This window comes from Helianthus annuus, chromosome 6 (genome assembly GCF_002127325.2).
Source record: "Helianthus annuus cultivar XRQ/B chromosome 6, HanXRQr2.0-SUNRISE, whole genome shotgun sequence".
Classification (NCBI taxonomy): Eukaryota; Viridiplantae; Streptophyta; class Magnoliopsida; order Asterales; family Asteraceae; genus Helianthus; species Helianthus annuus.
The window spans coordinates 79,366,384-79,376,162 of NC_035438.2; the positions used below are offsets into that span (position 1 = coordinate 79,366,384).

The window sequence follows — 9,779 nt, forward strand, 5'->3', positions numbered from 1 at the left end:
CTATGCTGACAAAAGAGGATTACGATCAGATCGATGCAGAAGAAATGGAGCTTATGGATATTAAATGGTGTTTAGCGAGTGTTTTGAGGAGAGCTGAAAAGTTCAAGATAATTACAGGAAGAGATGATGTCAGAGATGCTAATGTTTCTACTTTAGGTTTTGATAAATCTAAAGTTACTTGTTTTCGATGCAGGGAGAAAGGACATTTCAACAAAAAGAACCACAAACTACACATGCTAAAATGATCGAAGAAGCAAATAAGAAAGCTTATTTTGGTATAATTGATCAAGATGATGAAAAAGTGGCAGAAGGCTTTAGTTGGGACAAATACGTTCCACCTGATACAAAGCTTGGAGCATTCATTGCACAAATAGTTCAAGAACCTGATTTAATGAAAGATTGGATGAGTATGTTTGATAACAGTGAGAAAATTCAATATGGAGAGTCAGTTTCTTCTAATGATAGTTCAGAAAGAACAATAGTTTTTGATCAATCATCATCTGATAGTGATGATGAAGAAGAAAAAAAAAAATAAACATTGGAAAAATTTCATTATCTCCTGAAAGTTTTCAATTTTATTTTGCAGATCGATTAGAGAAGCTGAAAGAGAGACGAGCATCAAAGGAACAGAAAAGGATGAAATATGAGAGTGTTGCTCAAAATGAAAAGTATGAACAAAGTGAAGAAGTTAAAGTCGCTGAGAAGATGGTTGAAGCAGAGAAAGTAGTTGTAGTTGAGAAAGTGGTTGAAGTTGAGAAGGTTATTGAAGTAGAAAAAATTGTTGAGGTCATCAAACCGTGTCTTAAATGCTTGGAATCTTGCAAGCAGTGTGAAGAGAAAGATGAAAAGTTGAGTGAGTTTGACAAGATGAAGGAAAAGTTAATGTTTGATCTTAATTACGTGAAAGAATCATATGATGTGTTGAACAAAACAGTAACTGGTTTATAAAAGACAAATTCTGAAAGAGAAGATGCATTGACAATGATGAATCTGTGATGATGTCAAAGCAGAAAGCTATATATTTTTACATTGAATAAAGTGCAAAATGGAAGCAAGAGTTGGAAACGGAAAAGATAGAGAATGGAAGAATAAGACGGTTGTTGCAGAGTTATTCTAGTTCTGATTATTTGATTGATAGAATTTATCCAACTGTTGCAGGTCTTGAAGCATTTCAAGATGAGAAGACGAAAGAGAAGGATACTGGTAAGAAACAGAGTGTCAGTGATAACAAGTGTCCGCCTCCGATTTGGGAAGGTTATTTTCCTAGAAAACCAAATAAGGAGCAGGTCAAAAAGGCAGTCAATATAAAATTGAAGTCTGAAACAACTGATGAGTTACCAGAAAACATTGACGTCACATTCACATCGTCTGACACTGATCATGAATATGAGTTAATAAAAAAGGTGGTCGATCAGGTGTTGGATAAAGATGAGGAGTTGGAGTCAAAGTCTGAGTTTGAAAGTTTGGGATTATCATCAGTTGAAAGTTCAAAGTCGTCGGTTAAAAGGGTTTACAATAAAGAATTTCTGTTATCAAAATCTAATTTGAATGACGAACCAATCAAAGTGGCGTATACTTTGAATGATTCACACAAATTATATTCTGATGAGGAATTTCCAATAAGAAGTGTTCAGATTGAAAAGATTAAAATGGTTTTCAAATTAACAGAAATTAATATTTCTAAAATAAAAGATGTAAATCTTAATGCAAAACCTAAAAAGACACTTTAAGAGTTCAACAAAGACTAAACAAGAAAAAGGGTTCTGGTTCTGGTTTTCAAAAGAAACCAAACCATAACAGTAATTTCAAAAAGAAAGGTCTTGGTTTTATTCCTCCAGAAAATTATAAAAATGAGAAAACTAATAGGTCAAAAACTAAATTTGTTTCAGGGACAAGTTCTGAGGAAGAAGAAAGAAGCTCATTCTCGAAGCAATCGAACAGAGAATTTCTGGCTAGGAAGCAAGAAGGAATGAAGAATGGAGCTTATCAAAGAAAAGAAACAAGAACTTGTTATAGATGTCAAGAAGTTGGTCACATTGCCTGGAACTGTTCAAAGGCAACCAACACAAAACAGGAAGTTGTTTCTAAACCGAAAGAAAAAGTTGTTGATAAAACCAAATCACCAACTGAAAAGTTCATAACTTTCAAAAACTCAACATATGAAGTTGGTGAATGTTCAAAAAGGTTTTACAAAAGAAGGGGAAATCTTGACAACTAAACATGGGTTGTTAAGAAATTAGATGTAAAATCTGGCAATGAATCTGATTCCACAAAATCAGAGGAGCCACAATTTGTTTCAAAAGAAGAAAACTCAGTTCCTCCAATGGATGATGTGAACTTTTCACCATTGAGGACTGAAAATTTTAAACAAAAGGTTGGAAAGGTTGAAATCTCGAATCAATTCTATTCTGAGAAGAAAGAATTTGATATCAAGAAAGCGTTCAATGGGAAAGTAAAACACATTTTTGGGAAAATGGTAAATGGGAAGGCCAAAGGGGTGAAAGATCTTTATGAAGAGAAAAGAGTTGTTGGAAACCCGGTTGAAACTGAGAAGGTCGCACCCAAAGCTGGTCAGGCTTGGGTGTCTGTATTCTTTACATGAAAATCCTGACTTGCCGGAACTCCCAGGTTGGTAATTGGTGAGTAGGAATCGGCATCTTTCTTGAGAAATTCACAGGTTGGTAACTGTGATATTTCGATCTTCAAGTGATTAATCAGGGACATTAAGTTGTACTTGATTTCCTACAAGTGGTATTGGTTGGTAGATCCTAAATTTGTTAAATTTTTCATAACAAATGGTTGTTTAAACAAAATGATGAAGTAATCCCCATTTTTACAAGTGGTAAAATCAATAAATCTTATTTTCCGGAAAAACCATTTTGATTAAAACAAACTTAAGTGTTTTGAAATCATAATGGGAAAATAGTTTGTTGTAAGGGGGAGTTCTGATTGTTTATACCGAGTGAATGGCAAATTGAAGCAATTCACAACAGTTGTCATTTTACTTGTACAGTTTAACACTACAAGAAAAGTGACCATTAGAGACTAAATTATTTGGGACTGGTATATTAGTCTCTAATACGCAATATCTAAGACTGATTTATCAGTCACTAATAATATTAGGGACTGATTTCTATGAGACATATATTAGTTACTGAAAATCAGTCTCTAATATCTTGACACCTTATTTAAGACTAAATTTCAGTTGCAAATATGGTTGCGCCTATAGCTTTCTAAATGGACACTTATTGGCTACAAAATTTCAGTCTCAAATATGTTCACTCTACAATGAAAAATAGCGCGTATGTGTTGTAGACTAATCTTTAGTCTTTAATATAGATAGAACATATTAGGGACTCACCATTTCAGAATAAAGGATAAAGTATGAGAGACTAATATATCAGTCTCTAATACATAATATTTAGGACTGATTTCTTAGTTACTTACTGACAATATTAGGAACTGATTTTTATGGGACTTATGTTCAGTTACTGGTAATTTACCGTCGTGTCTACGGGCGGGTGAGTTACTGGGTTTTCCCCGAAATTAATAGTGGATGACTCGGGTTACTCTCGGAGTACCCCATTTGTCTAGTGTGTGCTCCGAGAGTGCTCGGGATTGATCTGTTGGCCATTAAAAAATAAGACATTACCAGGACAATGCCCCCAAGCCCTCCTTTTCTCCTTTCATTGAATTATCAAAGCCAATTAAAAAATTAAACCTCATTAACTTTTGAATTAATTAATTATTTATTAAATATACACATTTTTTTAATAAAGTTGTTAGCTAAATTACTACACGTTTTTAAAGGTTTTATTAGTTAAAACCCCATTGTCTAATTAACAGTGATGTGATATAATTTTTTTTTAACTTTTCAGTGAAATCACTACATGTATGTAATGTAGAATTTTAATTTAAAATATTACATTTTAATATATAACGTTTTATAAACCTTGAAATTAAAATTTAAAAGAGAGTTAAAATTTCCCAAACCTATTCCCGCATCAAATTTCCCAAACCTATTGCCGCATCAAATTTCCCCACCCAATCTCCCTCCCCAAGTTTAAAATTTTCCGTTTTCAGAATAGGTCATGTTCCCGCTTCCCCCAAACTAGTTCTCGAGTTGAGGTGTTTTGGTTCTCAGATCTAAGGTGTCTTCAATATATAGGTTCTTGGCGTTCCAACAACCCCTTGACTTGTAGTAGGTTTGCCTCTCTTTCTCTTCTGCTTAGATGAGTTTACCCTCTTTGTCCCTTCACCACCAAAACCTACGGCTCATCACCACCAACCAGCGGCTAATCAACAACCCCTCGATTTCTCTGTTCAGGTTCTATCAATTAAAATCTTTTTTTTTCTTGTATAAGTTTCATCATAAGCCACATTTGGGATTAATATTAATTGCAATCTTTGCAATTTTTTTTTTTACCAATAGCCCTTATTTCAAGATATTTTAATCTGATAGATGATCACCAAGTTTGGCAGGGGTGGCTCTCTGAATTAATTATTTGATATGTATAATTGAGTTATGTGAATTCGTTATTATAAACTATTTAACCATTCTTTTTTTCTTTTTGTGAAACTTGAAAGTGTGAGACATGAAAGATAAGGGATAAGTACATAGACTAGGCCGATAACCATTTTCTATATCAAGTTTTAGGTTCTGATTCATGCTTTTTTTTGTTATTGTTTTTATTAAGTATATACATACTGTTGAATGTAAAGATTTTAGGATCAGTTATATGTAAATTTATTAGATTTTGATTTCGGTCATGTTATTTAAAGGTGCAGGTTTGAAGATGCACGCCAAGTGCTTGATGAAACGCTACAACCAAACTCACTTTTGTTTCACATTATTTTTTTACAAGATAAGTGTATATTTATCTTAGTTTTAATTGTGTTGATGTATAGGAATTGTGTGTCTTTTGATCTGATAGCTTGTTAATATTTAGTTTTCTATTTAGCATAATTATTGTCCATGGAACTGGTAGGATATTGAAAAATCTTGAATGTTCATGAATTGTCCGTCGATAATCTTTTTTTACCTTTTAAAGTAATTATATTCTCTCTTTTGTTCTTTCTTTTTTTATTATTTTAAATACACTTTTATGTTGTACATGACTAACATGTTTTCTTTAATGAATCTGAGTTTTGTTATTATCTAGTGTCTAAAAGATGAGAGGTTTTTATGCTGGCTATTGGGGTATCGATTACGTCATTATTGGTGAGCTTTTATGTCTTAAAATTATATGTAGTCTTTATAGTAGATTTCAAGATAACCAGGAGTTTAAATGCACGTCTATACCTTCAGTTCATGATAAGCAGGATTTTATATGAACATTTGTACTATCAGACTTGAGAACCGATTAGCTGGTAGAGAAGACATGTTTGGGTGTTTATCTTAACTTCTATTCTGTGGTGATGTTTTGATATTGAATAGATTTGGCTAACTTTTAATTTTGTTCATGTCTACAGATTGCTAAGAAATCTACTATTTTAAACGTTGCAAGACTTGTTGCTATACAATATGTAAGCATTCAATAGAAGATAATACGATGAAGGTGAAGTTTCAACATGAATAAAGTCCAATAATGCTAATAAAGTTAAACTAAGACCCATCACAAAACATGAAGCATAGAAGCCTGTAGAGTCCTACACATTGACGGATAAGTCAATAGATATACAATAGTTGATGTATTATACTCAATACTATTTTTTCTATTATTTTTATATACTTAGTTTTAAGAGAATACTTGATGTATTTATATTGTATATTAACCTAATATTTGTTTGTTCATAGTTTATTGTTTCATGTTTATATGGTTTCGATGAATATATTTAAGTTTGCTTTTAGAGACTGATTTGCAAACTACAAATAAATAAAGATATTGGAAACTGAAAATTTTTGTTATATGAGGTTGGTTTTTAGTCTCTAATAAACATATGTTTGAAACTAAAATGGTATTTTATTTGAGATTATCTTTCAGTCTATAAAAGAAACACATTAAGGAATGAAATGGTGTAGTATTAATACTAATTTCTAGTCTTTAAAACACCTTATTAGAGACTAAAGTGCCATAGAATCGTGAACCTAATGAAATGTATTGGAGACACAATATACCCGGTTTAAAGGACTAATTATCACTCCCTAAAGAAATGCATTAGGGACTAAAATATCATAGTATTTGAGACTAATTTGTAGTCACTGAAGATATGGATCGGGACTGAATTAACGAGGTACCAGGGGTAAATTGAGGACTGAATTTTTATGTATTAGAGACTGACTGTTAGTCCCTATTGGTGTCATACAATCGGGACTGATTTTTAGTTGCTAAAACCACTATCTAGTACTAGGTATCTAGGACTGGCAGAGGACTGGTAAATCAGTCCTTGATAACCATTAGGGACTGATTTTAATGTATCAGATACTGCTTTTTCAGTCCTGAATACTCAATTTTTTGTAGTGTAATTTCAATTTTCTTTTAATGGTTTTGAATTTTAGGGGGAGTAAGAAATTTCAGAAAATCCAAAAACATTAGAAAATTTGAAAAATCCAAAAACATGATAAAATGAAAAAGAGTTTTGTTGAGAAAAAGAGGAAATGATAGTACATCAGTGGACTATCACAGCATGCTAAAGAATGTAAAGTCAAAAATGTGATAAACGATCTCACTGCGGATATGTCAGTAGGTTTTTACACATTTAATAGATTGTTTTCGAGATATAAACATAAATTCAAATACTTACTTATCTCGTGGGGAACATCTCTCGGATATATGGGAAACCCCCGAAATCTTGTTTGAAAGATTTTCTATTTCTGACATACTAGGTCTTAATCTTAAAGCCAGGATTTCTGATTTTGCGGGAGCAATAGCCTAGTCCTTGTATAATACCTTGCATAGCTTTAATCTTAAAGCCAACCCTCTGTACAAAAAATGATGAAACATTGCAAAATGCTAATCATGTGTTGTTGAAGAAAAGATCCCCAAACGGGACACACCTGAAAGACGAGCCGTCATCTCTTTGTACGAAAGGAAGTTGTAGCCTGAGCTCTCACGGTCTCGCATTTACCCGTTTACAGATATCATTAGTGTACATTCACCTGTAAGACTGAATATAGAAGTCTGGATACGGGAGTATATTCTGAGGTTGGACACGCGAATAAGTTTAAGTCATTAAAACACTAAGCTCGTATCTCGGAACAGTTGAACTTTGTGTGAAAATTTAAGTGGATCAGTATACTGACAATCTAAGTGAATCGTTTAGAACTTAAAATGTTTAAAGCTTAATGGTGTTAGTGATTTGTCTCATAAACTGATATGATCCTCTTACAAAAACTCACAAAAATATTTTCTGTAAAATATTGTCTTTACAGCATTTCATTAAAAATAAAATTCCAAAAAGATTTTCAGTATGTTTTAGCATAAAATTTTGAAAAATTCAAAAAGTTTTTCGACAACTGATGATGAAAAGCTGATTTTCAAAATTCCGAGTGCTAAACATGATGAACAATTCGTAAGGGGGAGTCTGTGTATAATGAGAAAAGATTTTGAATGTTTTGCCTACAAGTGGTCATCAGAAGCTTTTAAATGTTAAATCATTCTATTTCTGCAAATGGTGTATAAATTTGTCAAATTTTAAATTTGTGAAATTTATTGTGAGGTAGAGATTGTGCAGGTTAGCCAGGTTTTGATAGCTGAGGAGAAAGTGAGGTCATGATCCTGATTCTATAAGAGTCAAGTTCTGATTCTGGAACTGAAGTTCATGTTAGTTGCTAATGCAGATGAACTTAAAGAATCAAGAGGTCTGATCAAGAAAATTAGAGTGAGATAAGATCCAGGTCGAGATCCTGGAAATGAAAAGAAGAGAAAGATTGAGGATGCTTAATATTGTTAGATACTTCGGGAGAGATCGCGATGACTGATAAAGACCGAAGATTGAAGACTCGACACCGAAGACTTCGTCAACATCCGAGGGGGAGTCTGTTGGTGCATACGTCTGTCGACTTCGTCTTGTATCGAGTCTTGTATTAGATTGTATAGATCAGGGCACGTAGTACGAGAAAAATGTCAAAATATGTGTTTTTGGGCATTTTGCACGAAATGACATAAAAGTCATTTTGCACGAAATCAACTGGTGATTTCGCACGAAGTAGCTATTTCGTGTGAAGTTGAATTCGTGTGAGCATGTTCGTGCGAAATAGGCTTGCCTATAAATACCCATCGTGCCATTTCATTTGTAACTTTCCGGTTTTAGTGCCGAACTGCTGCCGAAGTGTCTACTCGCTGTAAATCTTTGTCAAATCAATCAAAAGACAGTTTAAAGTGAATTGCAAGATGTTTCGAACTCGATACGTTAGTTTCCGTCTCTCATATTGAGAAGAACACCTCTGAACGACTCATTTTGGTCGTGAAAACGATCCTACAAAAGACAATTAGAAGCTTCTATTCCCAACACGGGGGCATGCCCAGCTCAACACGGGCCGTGGTCAGCGCTGAGAATCGCAGAATCCAGCAAATCTTGATAGTATAGATACACTTCTGCACACGGGGCCGTGCCCAGCGAACACGGGGGCGTGTGGAGCTGATGCAGACAATTGCAATTAATGAAGAAAGAGAAAAAGGATGGACATGGGGCCGTGCCCAATGGACAGGGGGCAGTGTCCGGGCTTATGTGCAGGCTATAAATAGGGTGCTTGGCTCACTTCAAAGGCATCCCTTGGCAAACCACCTCTCTCTCACTTCACCCACACTCCCCCACCACTACAACACCCACATCCACCACCATCATCCATCATCCACCTTAGAGTGTGTGTAGTAGTCTCGGGATCCAAGATTGATAGTAAGAGTTCTTGACAATCAAAGGCCATGTTTGCCTAAGTCTCTTACATCACTTGGTGAAGATAAGCATTTACTATAATACTTTTGATTTTTAATCTTTTCGCACTTTTGATTTGGTTTTGTATTAATGCCTTTAATAACTAGTTTCTTATGTTGAAGGTGAAACTTCTTGATCATTTGTCCGTGGTGTCTTGGCGTTATTTTACTGTCTATATAAAATAAAAGATTTACACCATTCATATCTCTACGGTCTATATAGAGATATGTTGGCTACCTGGTCGGGGGTTAAGGGAATGGTTTTGTAAGGTTCTTGCCTTGTTCAGTGTATTGATCATGCAAAGACCTGAGTCAAGCTTACTAGGACCAACAAAATTAATATTGTCTAGTACCATTAATGCGCTGTCGATTTTGATAGAACGACATTACTTGTACTATTAGAATTGTTACCGACATTATTTTGGACATATCATGAATTTTTTTTTTGGTTTTAAATACCATAATAAATTAAACCAATACTGACCAAAAATTTTCCGCAATGTGCGAATGAACTTTATTAGTTTTAATTTTTTTTTAGTAATTTAGTTCTAAGCATCATAACTAAATCAATATATTACAAACTTTTAAATATCAACAAACATGTTCATGAACCATATCTTTACGTATTTAATTATTTACTATAATGTTGTTTCTCCGTGTTTTCTTTAAAAAAATAAAACTGCCAAAAAAAAAAAAAATACTTCTCTAGCAAGAAAACATGCACTTGAAAATTATATTCTTAAGGAAAATAATTAAAGCACCATACACATGGCATTATTATAGTATAAAAAACATGCAAAAATTTGTATGCAAGATGAGGCCTATAAATATCTTAGAGTTTTCTACATCTTGATTAACTAGAGCAAAGTAAAATATTTGAGGTTACATTAGTTACCTCATTCCACA

General features: G+C 33.6%; 1 long non-coding RNA gene across 2 annotated transcripts; it reads left to right on the top strand.

Moving 5' to 3' along the window:
- Positions 1 to 4,009: 4,009 nt before the first annotated feature.
- On the top strand, positions 4,010 to 5,796 carry LOC110868615. 2 transcript variants are annotated; one of them, XR_002552595.2, is made up of 3 exons: positions 4,010 to 4,327; positions 4,783 to 5,221; positions 5,473 to 5,796. It is a non-coding gene; the product is annotated as an uncharacterized LOC110868615 (long non-coding RNA). The 2 variants fall into 2 exon arrangements; XR_002552594.2 differs by having other exon boundaries at positions 4,789 to 5,221.
- Positions 5,797 to 9,779: the final 3,983 nt, after the last annotated feature.